This window comes from Anabrus simplex, chromosome 6 (assembly GCF_040414725.1).
Source record: "Anabrus simplex isolate iqAnaSimp1 chromosome 6, ASM4041472v1, whole genome shotgun sequence".
Taxonomy (NCBI): Eukaryota; Metazoa; Arthropoda; class Insecta; order Orthoptera; family Tettigoniidae; genus Anabrus; species Anabrus simplex.
This window is the reverse complement of record NC_090270.1, coordinates 192,399,459-192,419,446: the sequence shown is the minus strand read 5'-3', so window position 1 is coordinate 192,419,446 and position 19,988 is coordinate 192,399,459. Positions and strand designations below refer to the sequence as shown.

At 41.9% G+C, this 19,988-nt stretch overlaps 1 protein-coding gene across 1 annotated transcript in view; it reads right to left on the bottom strand.

Annotated features, from left to right (window-relative positions):
• The window catches only part of LOC136876296 (sodium-dependent nutrient amino acid transporter 1), a 154,303-nt gene extending 137,552 nt beyond the window's left edge, over nucleotides 1-16,751 (bottom strand). Inside the window, exon 1 of the mRNA XM_067150127.2 lies at nucleotides 16,658-16,751. The gene's annotated coding sequence lies outside the window, so the exon portion shown is untranslated. The remainder of the gene's footprint in view (nucleotides 1-16,657) is intronic.
• Between the last annotated feature and the right edge of the window lie 3,237 nt (nucleotides 16,752-19,988).

Here is a 19,988-nt window from a genome sequence, read left to right as displayed (position 1 = left end):
AAGCAAAGACTTCTGAAAATCCATTTCAGTCGAACTGGGAACTTTCATATTTCTTTGTCAGTCGTGACGATAAAGCCAAATGCTTAATCCGTGGGACAATAATTATGTGATAAGTTAATCAAAAAGATTTTCCAATACAAAGGCTTAGCTCAAATTCTACGAGAATTTGTCGAAGGAAGATTTTCCTAAGCTGCATCGAGAAGCAGCTAAGATTATTTCTATATTTGGTTCCACATGCATATGTGAAAGGTATTTCTTTCCTGCTTTGACTTGTACGAAAACTAGATTGCGTGCGAGTAGGCCTATTTCTAATTGTAATTTAAAGAAGATTCTCAAATTGCTGTCAGCCAGTCCCTTGTTCCTGGCATAACTCGTATCGTTGCAAAGATAAAGGAAAAGAAGAGCTAGAGAAGATAAATTGTCTGCTCAAACCAAATTGAAGGAAGAGTGTTTTAACACCGGTAACATTGTCCCATACAAAAATGTCACTGCTCACCGCACATAAACATTTCGCAGTGAGCGGAGGATCAGCGGGGAAAGTGGAGAAGGCGAAGACAGGCCGAACGGGTGAGACAGGTGTAGAAGAAGTGGAGTGGGAGTTTGAACTCTGGTCAACCTAGTGAAGTCGTCTTCCGCACCTTGCGCCCGTGCACTGCACGGCGCATGCACCCTGAGAGGCCCTGCATTAGAGTATGACTTCTGATTTCTTGCGCACACCTTCTACTCTGGCTTCTTTTCTTTACAATTTCGCTATTCTATCAGTGAGTTTTAACTCTCCAACTAGGCTCGTAATCGTGAACATCGAAGGTTCAGCTTGATGAATAACATTATCAACCATCATTTATTTATGGTCACTACTGTTCGTTGCTTGCCTCCCCAGCCTTATGTTCATACATTGAAATGCGTCACCAGTTGACCGATTTAAGCGGATTGGTTTTTAATAAATAGCTGGAAGTAGGTCCAGTAGAAAACTACTGTGTAAGCAAATTAAGTTTTCAAACTTCTTTGTGATCATACAAAGTCTACTATATGCATTATTTATGCCAAATTGATGGAAGTTTGCTGTAACTAGCTGTAACCCACTAGTTTTAAGCGTCAGGGTGCTCTTGCTTCCGGGATTTTTCGTGCCCTGTCTTAGAGCATAACCTGTGAGAATTTTGGGATTCCAGCGCTGGTTACAATTCAATTATTCCAACACTAATACACGTTATATTAATAATTCTAAATTCGAAACGAAGAAGGGCTTCGTGTATAATGCCACGTTTATTAATACTAATAATAATAAACCAGATTTCAGCCGCGTACCGCGTCGATGGGGGGCGGGAGGTAAACCCCCAGTAACCTAACGCTGATATAACGATATACCGATGATCATTGCATGAGTGAAATAGAGAAGGAAATAAGGCATCTTGGAGGAAACATATCTGCAGCCGCTTTACTGGGGACAACTTTCACCGGTATGAAATAGTGAAAGGACATCTACTCGTTCGTGCTAACTATACATCTACTTGCATATTACTATGATAATGATAATTTCTTGTGGTTATTGCTATTCTGGTGCAGCCCTTCAAAGGCAGACCCTCAGATGAGGGTTGGTGGTGTCTGTCTTGTTAATTTTACAAGTTGCTTTACGTCACATCGATGTCTTATAACGGCGATGAGACAGGAAAGGGCTAGGGGTGGGAAGGAAGCGGCCGTGGCCTTAATTAAGGTACAGGTCTGGTGTAAACATAGGATACCACGGAAAACCATATTCAGGGCTGCCGACAGCGGGGTTCGAACCCACTATCTCCCGAATACTGGATATTGGCCGCACTTAAGCGACTGCGGCTATCGAGCTCGGTATCTATAAATTAATACGTTCTGATATATTCTGAACTTTTCCTCTTATATATGTTAAGAAATTCAAGCATATAATTCTTTGCTGAATGAACACCTCCACCTTGTATCTACATCTCTCAAAAACGAATTAAGAGGTCCACGGAGGAACCTCACTAAGGTGGACGTGGTTCAAATCCCGGTCAATTCATATGGGATTTTTCGAGTGAAATGTCACATTCCTGTGGCTTGGATTCCGTGAAATACTGGAGGTTCCGTCGCTATGATCACGATATCAACAGCAAGGTATATCTATTATACAAGCTTGCTTGCTTATCATTCCATTGAAGTGTTGAGTTTGTATGTTATGTAATGTTACGAGGCACAAGGCGACAGTTCCCAAGTGTACGCATGACGAATGGAGTCTTTCCCCTTGGTTTTCTAAAAAGAAACGCAAGGAAGCTTTCAATTTTACGTTATTATCGATGCCGTGATCTTAAACACCGTAACCCTCATTTTTATGGGAATTCGAATCACAAGTACGTGACTTTTCATACAAAAAATCCCACATGTATTTAGTTACGATATCACTCAGCTATCTTCTCTGCCTTAATTCATTTTAAAAACTAGGTTAGTCATTAGTTTCGTGGACCTTGACGCGTATGAAGGTTGTGTTGTCGTGTATGCGGAGGTGTGTGTAGCTGGAGGTCAGATTTCTTCGCGTTCCTCCATGAGTCTTAGCATAAGTCTGGTTCCAATTGGCTATACGAGGCTATCAGACCAAGTTCGTGGGAGAGCCAGGGATAAAATACAGGGCTCCAATTTCGTACTTTCTTACTGGAAAAATCTCACCAAAGGAGGATCTTCATAAAACTCTGTTGGACGACCTTTTAATGAGCTTGTTATTAACTTTGTCTAGTAATCACGAAATGTTTCGCCAGAGTGCAGGTTTAGGATCGCGTAGCTGTAAACTTGAATACGAGAGATGGTGGGTTCGAACCCCACCGGTGGCAGCCCTGATGTCGCTTTTCCGTGATTTCTCATATTCACACCAGGCAAATGCTGGGACTGAACCTTAATTAAGGCCTCGACCGCTCCCATCCCAGTCCTATCACTTTTCCGTCCTTGCGTCGCCGAAAACTTACAATGAGTCAGTGCGATGTTGAACTAACAAAAAACAAAAAAAAAAAAAAAAAAATCTTGTACATGTCGTGATTGTACAGCTTGGAGTGCCGAATAGATTTTCTTACGCTCCTCGAAAAACGGAATGACTCTGCCGGGTTTGAACTAATAATCTTAGAATCTAAATGTCCACACTCTACCATTGTTTCATAGAGGGAGATATACAATTATTTTAATTATAGTAAGAGCGTCGGAATTTTGCCCTCGCACTAAATGTGAACAGACTAAGTGGCAACCATGTGCCTAGAAGGCAGGTGCCTAACCAAATACGTTATGGTGTTGGCCAATGAATAAAATCTCCAGACAAGAATGAAGGGAGAATAGCCCATGTGAACGAATATCAGCCAAAATAGGAAAATCAAGCATTAAATTATTATTATGCCTTTGCGGGTTGATGTAGTGTTTACAGTGCAGTGTGTCTTCTGGTATGGGCTAGAATAAATCTGTTACTTTCACTAACCTGTCTCAGTCTCATCGCTGGCTTTGACAATATGAAAGTGACAGAGATAGGCCTATGAGCGATGCTAGTAATACCATTCCTTATGCAGCCAGTCCCTGCTATGAATGGTGTGAAAATATTGCTCATAGGGTCGGTTGGTGCATGCATTTCAGGTGGTTTGGCAGACTGATATGTAATAGCAACTTCTGGCTCACTGAGGAAAGCAACGGGAAACCACTCCTCAGTTCCCTAGTATGCCTCTTCAGTGAGACCTAGGCTATCTACGACAGCTGTTGGTGGAGCTGTAGAGGATCAAACCAGCCTTCGGGCTGAATACCCAGCATACATTATTATTATTATTATTATTATTATTATTATTATTATTAGATCTGCCGGCCTCGTGGTGTAGCGGTAGCGTGCCTGCCTCTCACCCGGAGGCCCCGGGTTCGATTCCCGGCCAGGTCAGGGATTTTTACCTGAATATGAGGGCTGGTTCGAGGTCCACTCGCAGTCGCTTAAGTGCGGCCAGTATCCAGTAATCGGGAGATAGTGGGTTCGAACCCCACTGTCGGCAACCCTGAAGATGGTTTTCTGTGGTTTCCCATTTTCACACCAGGCAAATGCTGGGGCTGTACCTTAATTAAGGCCACGGCCGCTTCCTTCCCATTCCTATCCCGTCGGTGCGACGTAAAGCAAATAGCAAAAAAAAAAAAAAAAAAAGAGGTCCACTCAGCCTACGTGATTAGAATTGAGGAGCTATCTGACGGTGAGATAGCGGCTCAGATCTAGAAAGCCAAGAATTACGGCCGAGAGGATTCGTCGTGCTGACCACACGACACCTCGTAATCTGCAAGCCTTCGGGCTGAGCAGTGGTCGCTTGGTAGGCCAAGGCCCTTCAAGGGCTGTAGTGCCACGGGGTTTGGGGTTTATTATTAGCTCTACCCATTAATATCGGTAACTGACTGAAATACCTAATTGCTCTGTAGATATGTAGACTCGTACTTCCTTTGTGTGTTCGCCGTGGCGCATTAATCTTCAGTTCCATGTAGCACGTTCCCTGTCACTAGACCTTAAAACGGCAGCACCTATTGAATCATAAATCATACCATTCGCATTCATTTGAACATTCAGTACTAAGATGAGCGTGTCGCGGTCGACTTCGTTGTGTGTAACATTCCTGCACATGGTAATCGGCGCAGTACTGACCAGTGTGGTGATAACTGGGCGGTTGTATACTATAACTCATTTGATTGACGCCTTCCCTGTACGTTCAGCACAGTCAGTTCAAGAAAAAAACCGAGCGACTTGTTCGTGCGGTTAGGGGAGCACAGCTGTGAGCTTGCATTCGGGAGATAGTGGGTTCGAATTCCACTGTCGGCAGCGCTGAAGATGGTTTTCCGCGGTTTCCCATTTTCACACCAGACAATTGCTGGGGCTGTACCCTCATTAAGGCCACGGCCGCTTCCTTCCCACTTCTAGCCCTTTCCTCTCCCATAGCCGCCGTAAGATCTATCTGTGTCGATGCGACGTAAAGCACCTTATAAAAAAAGTTCCTGAAAAGTAAGCAAATTTGCTGTTCACGTGACTGTTAGTATCATGACCATCCGAACCGCAGAAACGTGACTTTTCATTTAAAAAATCGCAAGGATCGTTGGCTGGAATTCGATCAGCGGAACACCTTGGTGTGAATTAAGTGAATAGGTCCATGTCTTTCGGCTAACTCGCCTCTATTATTTTACAAAGTAAAATTTATGGGAGGCTTTATAATAACGTTATTGGATTAATGTTCCACTAACTACTTTTATGGTTTTCTGAGACGCCGAGGTGCCGGAATTTAGTCTCGCAGGAATTCTTTTACGTGCGAGTAAATCTACCGACACGAGGCTGACGTATTTGAGCAGCTTCAAATACCACCGAACTGAGCCAGCATCGAACCGGCCATGTTGGCGTCAGAAGGCGAGCGACTCAACCGTGTGAACCATTCAGTCCGGCGGAAGGCTTTTCACCATCTATTACCTCGGCGCTAAGTGAGATTGAGTGGTTCACGCTACGCCCGGCCGTCTTTGTCCCAAGGTATTTATTTTTTACTATTTTGTGCCTATCTACAAACGTGGAAATCTCATCAGGATGTCAACTCATATCCTTCCAGATGAAACGATCACGCCTTTACCGCTTCAGTAGTTTGAGTGTTTAAATTTGAGATAATTTTCTCAGTAGATTTGCTGCACGTTATTTAATCCCTTCCCATAACAAAATGGCAGCTACCCGGAGTCTCTTACGGCTAACTATTGAAAGGATATTAAACACACGTAGCACAAAAAGGCATAACGTTGTGTATATGAAGTAACTTTCGAGTCAGTCCATGACAAGTTGTGAAATACCCGAAATGATCAGATAGAAGAGATGGAATAGAAGACAAACACAGAAATACTGATTTTGTCCAATCAAGTGACATCTTCAGTTTTATCAAATCTAGATAACCAAGTACTTTATCCAAACCTGGACGTACCCACTCTAGATGGGGGACGCAGGCGATGAATACACCCACGGTGTCCCCTGCCTGTCGTAAGAGGCGACTAAAAGGGGCGACCAAGGGATGATTGAATTAGAACCATGAAACTACTTGTGACCAGTAGCATCACGCGGGGAACACCACGGGTCGCCTTCACTTGGGAGTAGTACCACTATGTTAGGTACTCAATAGGTTTTTGCTTGTGATTTTACGTCGCACCGACACAGACAATTCTTATGGCGACGATGGGATAGGAAAGGGCTAGGAGTGGGAAGGAAGCGACCGTGGTCTTAATTAAGGTACAATTTGCCTGATGCGAATAGGGATACCACTGAAAACCATCTGCAGGATAATAATAATAATAATAATAATAATATTAATAATAATAATAATACAATTTGCCTGATGCGAAAATGGGAAACCATCGAAAACTATCTGCAGGATGATGTGTTAATAATGCTAAAACTAATAATAATAATAATAATAATAATAATCATCATCATAATTCTACCAGGAGATACACCTCAACCCCGCACATTTTAAAGAAGCGCCTCAAGGAATTCTGTCTATCAAACTAAATTTCAAACCACTATCGCATGAACTTAGGACACTGGCCAGAAGATGTCACCACTGAATAATTGAGTAATGTGTTATTTTGAAGTTGCCTAAACTGACTGGATTTATTTGTTTTGTTTTGATTTACGTCAAGAAGTTTGAACTTTTCTCCATAGATGTCATTACAAAAAACTGTGGTCATGCACTGTGGTGCAAGGTGGAAGAATTTGTGATTTAAAGGTTTTGTGTTTCTAGGTTTTCATAACTAAATCAATGTTCACTTATTTTGTTATTTCAAGGTTTTTGCAAAACTTCCGTCTCATCCCGCCATCTTTTGAATCTGGACAATTAGAAATTTTTGTATTTATTTTTCAGCCTATCACAGGCTTCTTGTAGATTTTTATTCGGCCAATAAAAATGAGAGTGTGTGTCCGCATTTAGTCCAGAACCCTCTCGATCCATCCCCTCGGGCATATAAGCTGCGGCTTTTTCCAGCTACCTTGTCTTTTGATCGCCGAATTACTGAGTGTGTGTGTTAAGACAGGAGGCGGGGAGCCTCATTCTTCGGCAGGCAGTACACCAGCCCTGGTAATGGCCACCAGTTTTATACCTCTGTAGCTATTTCCGCAGTCTTACACGAGGGGAAGCTCCTAATTTCTAACTATGTAACCACCTGTTTTCTAAAAGGTAAACTTTCTTTTGGCTAATGTAAAATTTCATAAAGACTTAAATTGTAAATCGGGGATAGAGAGTGCGTTACCCTCTCGAGTTCCCCTTCAATTTATCTTGAGGTGACTACGATTTTGTAACCGTTTTTCTCCTCTAAATTACCAAGTAATTTGTTCTTCTAGTCACCTCAGTAGTGTGGGATTAGCCACTGCATAATCGGGCCACAAGTCCAAGTAGGGTTTTAAAACCGAGTTTCAAGTTTCACAACATATTGTGTTCGGGCCAGTAATTTAACCTTTTCTTCTTTTCCACGAAGGCCCAGTAGATTGGGTAATAGATATCTCTGTGCACTAAAACTGTAAATTGAATGTTGGGCCTAGAGAGGCCAGAAATTGAAATATTTTTTGTGTAATGTTGCCTTGACTAGGCTGTAAGAAATTGGGAGCGCAGTCTCCTTGGTTAAATTCGGAGAGCATGTGAGCTCTTTTCTGGTATTTAAGTAATATTGTGGGGCCTTTGGAAGGCCATAAATTTGTAACGGTTGGAGCAAAGTGCTCTTGAATCGGGAGATTTCTCTCCTTGTCTATGTAAATGCTACAATGGCGACATTGTAAATTCGTAAATTGGGGGCTTGAAGCCCAAATGTGTTAAATTCCCAATTCTAGGTTTTTTTTATTCTGGTATAGAAATTGTCATTGTATCTGATACATTGGTTTTCCTTCACTAAGTGAAGACTTTGTTAAGTTTCGAGATTTGAAAAGAAATATAACCTTTTTGTTAAAGTTTTAACAATCTTTAGAAAGACCCATTCCAACCAGCACCTTCTTTCACGTCTCTCTGTGATCCATTAAACCCCGGTAATAATAATAATAATAATAATAATAATAATAATAATAATAATAATAATAATAATAATAATAATAGAAGCATGTGGCCTCTGGAGTGGCCTGGTGCGGGTCTACCTAGGATGAAATGTAATGATGAACATGGCGCAAACCCCAATCCCCGAGCCAGAGGAATTAACTAATGTAAGTTAAAATCCCCGACCATACTGGGATTAGAATCTGGAACCTCTTGGACCACATGACAGCATGCTAACCATTTAGCATTGGAGCCGGACGGTTATGAGATAACTCACACGTATAGAACTCAAAATCTGTCCAGGCTGACGAGCTGTAAACCTTTTGTGTTGACGCTGCTTCGTCGCTATGTGGTTCAAATTCGACATTTCGTTCCCACTAGCATTTCAGTAGCGAAACTCTGAACTCTGTGAACGCAGATTAGAATGCCGAGAAACTCTGCCAAATGATAAGCTGGGATTTGTTTTTCTTTTACTTGGCTACAGGATTCTTCGTCTTCACTATCACCGACCTTTCGCTGGATGAAATTCGGGGTCTTGTGGGAAGGAATTCGTCTCAGCCATGAGAGTTAAGGTGAACATAGGGGGTTTCATTACTAATTCTCAACACTGTGAAATTGCTCGCTATTTTTAGGACTTCACCTCACACACACTGAGTGTCTGGGGCGAGTACGACGTGCGTAAACTGTGTCTTCGTGATAGACATGACATTGTCTTACGAAGGACAGAGTGTCTTTGACCGAATTCGGCAAGAAAGAGTGATTTATTTTTATGTACATTCACGGTCGTTTAAATTTGAATGTTATGAGACTGCTTCTAAGGTCATGCGTATTACAGCAACAGTTTACCACGTCGCTGTCTTGTTACTGTCGTTTAGGTATGGGGCGTGATAGCTGTATGATATCGTCAGTGGCTTCTTGCCAAGGCGACCGCGGTTTAAACCCTACTTAATGAGTTGCATTTTACAATGAATATGGTTCAGATGTCACATAAAACTGGAGGTCATACGGATATGATTAAAATGTAGTCACGTAAAACTGAAGCTTGTTTTTTCCTTTTCTTTTCCTTCCTCATTCAGTTGGAAGAGCGCTTTAAATCGGGTTGCTGCAATCTATTACTTTATTATAAGCGGGACAGCTTAGTACGGGAGGGGGGGGGGGGAACTAAAATGTGTTTCAGTTACTTCACAATTTGATATTTAAAACCGAGCTCGATAGCTGCAGTCGCTTAAGTGCGGCAAGTATCCAGCATTCGGGAGATAGTAGGTTCGAATCCCACTGTCGGCAGCCCTGAAAATGGTTTTCCGTGGTTTCCCATTTTCACACCAGGCAAATGCTGGGGCTGTACCTTAATTAAGGCCGCGGCCGCTTCCTTCCCACTCCTAGCCCTTTCCTGTCCCATCGTCGCCATAAGACCTATCTGTGTCGGTGCGACGTAAAGCAACTAGCAAAAAAAAAAAAAAAAAAAAAAAAAAAAAAAAATATTTAAAAATATAACTTTTTCTGTACATCAGTAGTAGAGTGCTGGACTCGTAATTCCAAGATCGCAGGACCGGGCGAGTTGGCCGTGCGGTTAGGGGCGCGCGGTTGAGCTTGCATCCGGAAGATAGCGGCTTCGAATTCCACTGTCGGCAGCCCTGAAGATGGTTTTCCGTAGTTTCCCATTTCACACAAGACAAATGCTGGAGCTCTACCTTAATTAAGGTCACGGCCGCTTTCTTCCCACTCCTAGGCCTTCCCTATCCCATCGTCGCCATAAGACCTATCTGTGTCTGTGCGACGTAAAGCCACTAGCAAAAAAAAAAAAAAAAAAAAAAGATCGCAGGTTCAATCCTGACAGAGGATGTTGGAATCTTAAAGGGCGGAAGGAAAAGTCCATTCGGCACTCGATATCGTGCAATATCGGCACGTAAAAGCAGAGTAGTCTTATCGGCTCCTACAACTCCACTTCCGGGTCGCATTGGCTCCCGCATCTGAAACGTTCATAACTTAACGGTTATATTGGCTCCCTGAACGGTTTCTAATCGATTCGATATTTATATGACGTCTCCTACTTGTTGCAGATGAAGCTGTCATCTACTTTTGAGTTGTTATTCTCCTGCAATTTTATATCATGGAATTCATGTACAGAAAGACAAATAGAGAATTATCAATTTGTTTTTAAATATAGAATAATTGGAGATAGCAAATTTGAAATTCAGCTTCTATAAAACCTTGCAAATGGAGTCACCACGTGGAAGTGTACTAGAGTGTAAAGTTGGTGAACAAGAGTATTTTGTGTAAGAAGATCAAATTCACAACCACGAAAAGGAAGAGGACAGCAGGTTAGTTCGATTTAAAAAATCAGCAATTCACTGAAAGGAAAAGCGGAAATAGCTATCAATGATATCAAGAATGCTGAGTCGGTGATCGACAAACTTCTAAAACATTTCTCTGCTCTACCCCGTCCGAGGGTCCCGGGTTCGATTCCCGGCCAGATCGGGGATTTTTAACCTTCATTGGTTAATTCCAATGGCCCGGGGGCTGGGTGTTTGTGCTGTCCCCAACATCCCTGAAACTCACGCACCACACATAGCACTATCCTCCACCACAATAACACGCATTCTCTACACATGGCAGATGCCGCCCACCCTCATCGGAGGGTCTGCCTTACAAGGGCTGCACACGGCTAGAAATAGCCACACGAAATTATAATTATTATGCTCTACCCCGACTACCTTCGTCACAGGTTGAAGACTGCTTCATTAACGACTTGACGAGCAGTCCGGAAATACACCAGAAACTCGATGAATATGTTAATTACGCATGTGACAATTACATGATTGAATCTGATTTTCATCCTGAAATGGGGGCTAATTTTGAAAATACAGGAGAGCAAACTACAAACTGCTGCGGATCGCTCCATGGACAATTGAACTAGGAACTGTAATGCTGTCCATCTTAATATATACTGTATCATATGGAGGTACTGAAGGGAATTCAAGCCGACGCATACATAAGGCTTCGAAGCAATAACTGCAAAAGAAAGGGAACACAGTTTATATAATGATTCAGGCAGCCATGAATGACTAACAGCATGAGAAGATCATTGGACTGCAGTGCATGAAACAGGTCAGCTACATATTTTCCAGTGCCAGTTTATAACATGGATGACACGTACTTACGTTAATAACATTGTTAACTATGTCAATAATTGATTTTAATTTTACAGTAAATGTTTAAGCTATAACATGGATGAAACGATTTTACGTTAACACCATTTTTACCCATGCCAATGTTTTAGGATTAACTGTTCTAAGCCTATTAAATGAGAAGGGAAATATTACTAACCCAGCAGGAGCCAAAGCGACCTAACTTAAATTCTGAAGCTGAAGCCGAAATCACCCACCCCAATCAACAGCCAAAAGGCAAATCCGGTTATTGGGAGCCGAAACCGGCCCACCCCCGTATAAGACCTCTGATGACATCTTTAGTGTTTTTCGGACATTAAAATAAAACTGAGCCAAAGATCGCCTATCAGAGATCCGTTTCCCTTACATCTGGTAGAGTAAGACCTAAGAAACGTCGAAATTGGCACACAAGTGGCCTAGAATGCGTCAAATGAAAGTAGTTGTACATGGTAGCTGAGGTCATACGATTATTGTCATTATTATTAAAACGATATCTGTCTGCTATTTCCTGTTTACAGGGGTTAGGAGTATGTTTCACGATTTTGTCAAGGCACTATTCCCGAATTTGGTGATTGACCAAGATGCCATTCAGGCATTAAATCAGCGTTGGTGTGGGTTATTCCACTAATGATGTCCACCTGCTCTTCAACCTGCTTTCTTTCAGGGCACCAGGAACCTCGTGCTCATACGATCGGAACGAACGAGTCCTTCTTGGGAAAGACAAAAGGAAGTGAAAGGGATGTGGATCTTGGTACATCTAAACTAAATCAAGTAGATGAATATTGAATTTTCACGACCGCATTGCAATCGAAACAGACTTTCAACGTATTAGGTCGTGTTACGTACATGTAGTACGTGTTGAAGAAATGTTAAGTACAGAACAAAAATGGCCAGCCGGACACCAGTGGGATCGTGAATCGGGAGGTTGTGGGTTCGGATCCCACTGGTGTCCGGCTGGCCATTTTTGTTCTGTACTTAACATCTCTTCAACACGTACTACATGTACGTAACACGACCTAATACGTTGAAAGTCTGTTTCGATTAAATCAAGTAGCTTTGATTAAGGTACAGCTCCCAACATTTGCCTGGTGTGAAAATGGGAAACCACGGAAAACCATCCTTAGTGCTGCCGACAGTGGGGCTCGAACCCACTATCTCCCGAATGAAAGCTGACAGCTTAGTGGCCCAAACCGCGCAGCCACTCGCTTTGTTTGAGTGTTTATGGGATGGTTCGTAGTGAGATTTGTTAGGCCTATATGTAAAGTATATAGTTATATGTATAGTCGGACGCGGTTAAAATCTGCGACCCGATCGAGAATCGGGGTCTTCTAAATTGAAAGCCGCTATACTGATCATTCAGGCAAGGAAAGGGAGAAGTCTTGCTACCAACAAACAAACAAACTCCATGGCACAAAATACCTGATGGAACTTGATCTACCAAGCGACTATTGCTCAGCCCGAAGTTTACGAGGTGACGTGTGGTCAGCGTAACGAATTCTCTCGACCGTTATTCTTGGCTTTCTAGAGAGGGGCCACTATCTCAGCGCCAGATAGCTCCTCAATTGTAATCACGTAGCTGAGTGTACGTTGAACCAACCCTCAGAGCCAGTAAACATCCTGACCTGGTTGAGAGTCGTAGCCGGGCAGCCACGCTCACTACCTCTTCACCACGGTGCTGGCGAAGTCTTTCTACCATTCAGTATTTTAAAAAAATCTTGTAGGAAAGGTGACTGTATCCAGTAAAAACACTGGAACACTATATCACAATGCGTCTTACCCGGAGGCCCCGGGTTCGATTACCGGCCAGGTCAGGTATTTTTACCTGGACCTGAGGGCTGGTTCGAGGTCCACTCAGCCTACGTGATTAGAATTGAAGAGCTATGTTACGGTGAGATAGCGGCCCCGGTCTAGAAAGCCAAGAATAACGGCCAAGAGGATTCGTCGTGCTGACCACACGATACCTCGTAATGTGCAGGCCTTCAGGCTGAGCAGCGGTCGCTTGGTAGGCCAAGGCCCTTCAAGGGCTGTAGTGCCATGGGGGTTTATAAATCACAATATTTGCTTCACGCAGAGACTGGATAAAGGCGGGAAAGCTTTTTCTGGGTTATCCTCGTAAAATGCTGATTATACCGTATACAGAAGAAAAGATATGGGGAGATTCTGCAGTCATCTGTACAGCCAAAGGTTACCAATTTAATATTACCGTTCGAATCACACGCTGAAAGGCATAACAGTCTATAATGAACATGTATGTACGTTCGAATCACTTGTCACTTGTTTACTCCTGGGATAATGAAGAAGTGAAACTGAATATCATTCCTCATTGCCAGTCGGTTGTGGCAGTTGTCGAGTAATTCAGCTTGCAATCCTCATGTTGTAGAATAAGAGTGAAAAGCGTCTTGACTTAGTTAGTAGTCATTGGAGCACAAATCGGAAATGAAGAGAAGAATTTGTGTTGTAATAATAAAGCTATCTATCACTCCTTTGAGTGACTGCTTAGAAAATAATATGCTTTTCAGTACCGACTTGTTGACAGTGAGAATGAGGAAATTTCCAGTCGATCACACATTATGATATAAACAAAATGTTAAGAAGCGCAGAATGACGTTTCGTCTAACAACTCCGAATCAACGAAACCGAAATAAAAATCGCATGGTATATATAAATATTATCTGCGCAGAAGGGGTCGTGAAGCTGTACCCTTTCGTTCAGGAGATAGTAAGTTCGGACTCTACCGTCAATAGACGTGTGAATTACGGGACTGTACCTTAATTACGGCCACGTTAAATTCCTTCTCAGATCCAGCCTTTTCTAATCCCGACAAAAATCTGTATATCGTCGTTCCCCGCTACCGACGATTTTATCTCAAAGGTCCCCGCCACTAAAACTTCCGGGGAGGGGGGTTCTTTCATTATAAAACAATGAGAAAATGTAGAACACATACCATTTATTACTGAAATTAATGCTTTTTACTGTGCATATTTTCATAAAAACATCAGCAATAATTTAATGACAGCGAAACCTTGTGCAATAAAACAATGCAGCAGTGTTCATGTTTCACTCTGGCTAGTCCATCTGAAACCCGGGCAAAGATGCAAATTACTTGAAGATCTCTTCTCTTGTCATCGCTTTAAGTAACCCGAGCTTACACCACTGCTGTACTTCTTGGAGAGGATGTGTTTCCGACAGGTATCAATAGGACAATATTCACTTAAGGTTTATACAAACCGACTAATTTGTTCAGTCAGCATATAGCCCTGGTAAAGGAAGGTTCCACTAATAAAGCAATCAATCAGGACAAATCGCGCCTCATCTGGTCTTTCTTAAGAAACAGACAGTCTCTTATAAACTTTTCTGCTAATTGGAATAACTTCCTAATGTTTATCATTCTTGTTGTAACAACAAAATTCAAGAAAAAATTTAAAATTTAAATTTTTCATAGGAAGGGGGCAATTTACTTACAGGGGAATTTTATACCCCTCCCCCACCGGATACTGCCCTATTCTCCCCACCACCATTTCTTTCTGATTTCGCACCCTGATCTAAGGTTCAATGTTGTGCGAATACTGTCACAATATTTCTTGCTCGCTCTTCATAACGTATGTGCTGCGGGTCAGTATTTCTCCAAAAATATTATCACATAGCGGTTTTCGTAGGCGCAACGACGATATACTAGTGCGACATTAAGCCACTTCCAAACACAGAAATGTTACTTGTCAATCCAACAATAGTTTCAATTATGTTTCAGTTATTTCGGAATTGATGACTAAAATGACACAAAAGTATCCTCAATCATTGAGGATATGCAATAGTTCGGCCATATTATCCTAACTGGAAGGACAGATGTTCGATTTTGCGATATTAGTCTATAACAGGAAACCAAATGCTTTTATGGCCAATCATGCATTTACTTGAAAGGACGAGATTACAGAGAAATAATGCAGATTAAAACATATCCGATTCGCAACAATGATCACATCACCAGCTGACGTGCAGTACGTTGAAAGTAAAACCAATTCCATTACAGTTCTTGAAGGGCCCTGGAGGAATGAAAGATAAAGGCTTCCACTATTCGCAACCTCGGCACCAAGTAGGAGAGAATAGTTAGCTCTAAGTCTACCGGTCTTATAACTTTGTTAGATTTAGTAAGGGAGCAACCGCTGTCTTATCCAGTTCCTGCGTGAAGCAAGATTTATTGTGCTTCTGAAGAAGAGAAATTCTCATTCTTAAATGCCCTTACTTCAAATCACACATATTTATTTTACGATATTATGTTGGACTACTTCTCAATAATTAATTGTTTAATGAATGCTTCTCGGGTTTTGACAGGAACATAATATCGTCTGGGAAGCTTGTATTCAGAAACCAATTGTCTTTTGTATCCACCGGGCTGAGTGGCTCAGACGGTTGAGGCGCTGTCCTGACCCGAACTTGGCAGGTTCGATCCTGGCTCAGTTCAGTCTCGTGTCGGTAGATCTGCTGGCACGTAAAAGAAATCCTGCGGGACAAAATTCCGGCACCTCGGCGTCTCCAAAGACCGTCAAAAATGTAGTTATTGGGACGTGGAAACAATAACTATTTTGATTATCTTTTGTACCCAAAGCTGAATGGCTTATGATTATACAATACATAAGTGTGGAAAAGCAAAATTGTACGCGAACGTATGGGATTTGATTTTCTCAAAGCATCTTGTAGACGACAAGAAACATTAACTTACTAACTCTCATCGAATATCGGTCATATTATTCAATATAGAGAGAAATTTACACTGCCGAGCTCGATAGCTGCAGTCGCTTAAGTGCGGCCAGTATCCAGTATTCGGGAGATAGTAGGTTTGAACCCCACTGTCGGCAGCCCTGAAAATGGTTTTCCGTGGTTTCCCATTTTCACACCAGGCTGTACCTTAATTAAGGCCACGGCCGCTTCCTTCCCACTCCTAGCCCTTCCCTGTCCCATCGTCGCCATAAGACCTATCTGTGTCGGTGCGACGTAAAGCAACTAGCAAAAAAAAAAAAAAAAAAAAAAAAAAAAAAAAAAAAAAAATTACACTATCCACATTTCGAATGAAATATTTCGCTAAGACAGAATTAACAGTACAGAGGGTAACTGACGACAATTTCTTAGAGAAAGCGTTAAGTATTAAATACGTCAATAGTCCTCTATTTGAAATGTAATAATTGCTGGTACATTCCACACTGGCACAACTATAAACATCGTTTTCTTTCCAGTTATTTATTGTACGCTTTTAATATTTCATTTAAGAAATTTTCCGTTGTCATTATTCAATATCACTGGTGTAATTTCATTATTGGAGGAACCTCGAAAGAAAACCAAAATTTGAGTTTAATATCAATGTTAATATTTTGCGGAAGTGGTGCTATTCAGGCGCGTGTCACTGGCAAACAATGGTGCTCCATATGCATTGAAGCTTGAAAGAGAGTAATGATGGCTTACTTGTTTAGCGTATCGTAATCCCAGGTGGCCGTGAGTCCGCTAGAAGAGAAAGGCTCACAGTAGGCACTGACAGTCACAACACTGGAGTCTCTGCAGCTGATCACAACCATTTTAATATTGTCAGTAGCAAGGGTGGGAGAGGAGGCGGAGCGTCAGGAACAGGGAAAGACCCGCCAGACTTGGCAAGAACAGGTTCCTCTGCAGGGTACAGCAGGAGGAAATGGCAACATCAAAACACAGGAAATATTCGCAAGACTTGTCTGATTGCTTGCGTGCTTTCTTGCGGTTTGGCTTAATCGCCCCGTGTACGTGGACGGAAGAAATACAACAGGATGGCAATGGCGTAGTCAGAAATTTTGGAGGGGACTTCCTAATTTCAGATTGTATCAGGGATAAAGGATATCAGGATTCTCGGTGCACATGTATGTTCTGTTTCTTGAGAAGGAAATTTAGAGAAATAATTACACTGTGCTTCTTACCGAACGGAGTGAATGCACGTATTAACGTTTTTCGGCTAGAGATAGATAGATAGATAGATAGATAGATAGATAGATAGATAGATAATGCCTTTTTTGGTGGCGAAGTTCGGGCTCAAGGCCCTATCTTACACTTAACCTCTAGAAGAGTATACATCTACATAACTTGTAATCACAAATACAAAGGGGTAATACAAATAATATTAATAGCAATAACAATATTAATAATAGAATCCTTAATTTTATAATACACACAATAAAGTATACTTAAATGATATAACTACAGTAATTCATTCGTTCATTCATTCATTCACTCAACAATTGAAAATGAAAATGAAAACCTACAACCTGTTTTCCAGTCTTTGACCGGGTCAGGGATGGAATGAATGAAGCAGATATGGGCTATTAGTACGATGGGGTCGCCACTCCCAAAGTGATTAATGGCTGATAGATGCTATGAAATGAGAATGGAGAGTGTTGCTGGAATGATAGATGGCAGGGAAAACCGGAGTACCCGGAGAAAAACCTGTCCCGCCTCCGCTTTGTCCAGCACAAATATCACATGGAGTGACCGGGATTTGAACCACAGTATCCAGCGGTGAGAGGCCGACGCGCTGCCGTCTGAGCCACGGAGGCTCCCTCACTCAACAATTATGCAGCAATAATTATGGATCTACTCTGCAGACGGAGCCAGTCTCTGTATTCCGGAGACGCGTGGGTTTGAACCCCACCGTCGACTGTCCTAAGAATGCCGCCTCATTACTCAATTTAATTCACCATGTCTGTCTGTTAGGTCATCAGCCCAGAGGCTAGTTGGATCCTCAAATAGCACCACCAAAGGTTATGCGGTTATAAGGAAACCCCCAAAAACCAATGGCAGCACCAAAATGAGGCGTACTAGGTAAGATGAGGAGTGAGGTAGTTTGCCATTGCTTTCCTCACTGGGTCAGAAAGTACTATTGCAGCACGATTGACCCTATGAGCAGCACCTTTCATAACACTCAGATGCACTAGTCATGCTCTGAATGCCATTACTCAGCACTACCCATACCCCAGCAACTTCCATACTGTCACAGCCATGTATGTTAACTGGGACTTCGGTGGAAGCTACACTTTATTCTGGCCTGTGCCAAGAGGTGGATGCAAAAGTACTGTATCCATCAAGAAATGACAGCAGGCAGAATTCACCATAATTAATTTAATCTTCAACAACTCGGGTCAAAAAGGGGACCCGGCCGTAAAAATATGCCGTAGAAAATTTATCTCACCTCATTTCCCACTCCGTATTAAGAAAAGACACTAACTAACAATGAAACTATACGTCTAATAGCAAACAAAGCATCTGCAAGTGTATAATAACGTAACTAAACGAAGAAACTCGTGGTGAAACAGCTCTCAAGGGCTTTAACCAGTCAATACAATTGCTGCTCTGCCAGGTGGCCCGCAGATACTGAAGTTCCACTTCGTCAGTGTGACAATATTCTCAACTATATTACTTGATTTTCTTGACCGAGTCCGCTGCCTGTCGTATCAGACAAGCTCCTCAGTTGGTATTACGCGGCTGAGTGAATCAGGCCTTCAGACCAGAATTAAAATCTCTAGATTAGCCGTAAATCGAACACAAGACCTTCGCGTAAGAGGTAGTCACGCTATCCCTACATCACGGGACGATCGTAAAATAGTGAATAGAACCTATTTTCCAATTTTAACGAGATAGATCAACATTTCATTTTGGACTTCACTGCTGCTGTTTGATAATCATTCGATAGACTCATTTGATGCAGTATCCAAGCCACCCTATGGGACAGGGATGGGCTGGGAGTGGGAAGGAAGCAGCCGTGGCCTTAATTAAGGTACAGCCCCAGCATTTGCCTGGTGTGAAAATGGGAAACCACGGAAAACCATTTTCAGGGCTGCCGACAGTGGGGTTCGAACCTACTATCTCCCGAATACTGGATACTGGCCGCACTTAAGCGACTGCAGCTATCGAGCTCGGTCAAAATCTTCCTGAACGAGTTTTGGGTGTCTGGAGACGTGTTCTGTCAACATCCTTTTTTTTTCATTTTTTTTTTTTTTTTTCATTTGAGGTTCGATCAATTTGTCTGACTTTCTTTTGCAATTTGTTAAGAAGGAAGTCTTTTTCTTTCAGCGTCGACACAATTAATAGACGTTACAAGCTTTTCTATCTGTCGAAACACGAACACTATAAAATAACTGTAAATTGTCCATTTTTACAGGTATGTTATAGTGTTCGAAGTGTTACATTTCGTGTTTAGACAGAGTGGAAAGTTTAATTCTATTTCTTTTGTAAGGCTACGTTCTAAAGGCCTCCATACTCTTTCATACCACATAGTTTGGTGTTCAAGCTTCATTTCCATGCAGGGACACACTAGAAACAAACAAACAAACAAACAAACGAACCCATCTTCAGAAAACTTAATTAATATTAATTTGGGTCTCTCGTGTGAGTGACCATTAGAAAGCTCTCTCTGACCAAAAGACGATGCTGTCACAACAGTTCCTTAGCGAAAAAAAATTATGCAGACTCGAAAATGTGAGAATTTGTTAGTTCTACTTCTGAATGTAAATTCTGAGCTACGATGTATCAGTGAATAGAGAATCTTACACCCGACATAAAGGTACCACTGCGGCAGATTTGGGACAATTAGTGCAGAAGTTATATGGTGTATGAAACTTCAAAAATTAACTAATTATGTGAAATAGGTAGGGCTATATAGTTTGCCATCCGTGTCGTTAGGTTACCAACCAGATAAGTTAGTTCGTAATACATAATATAACATACACCCGTAAAGATAAAACCAGTTAATCGACTTTTATTTACCAAAGAGGAATTT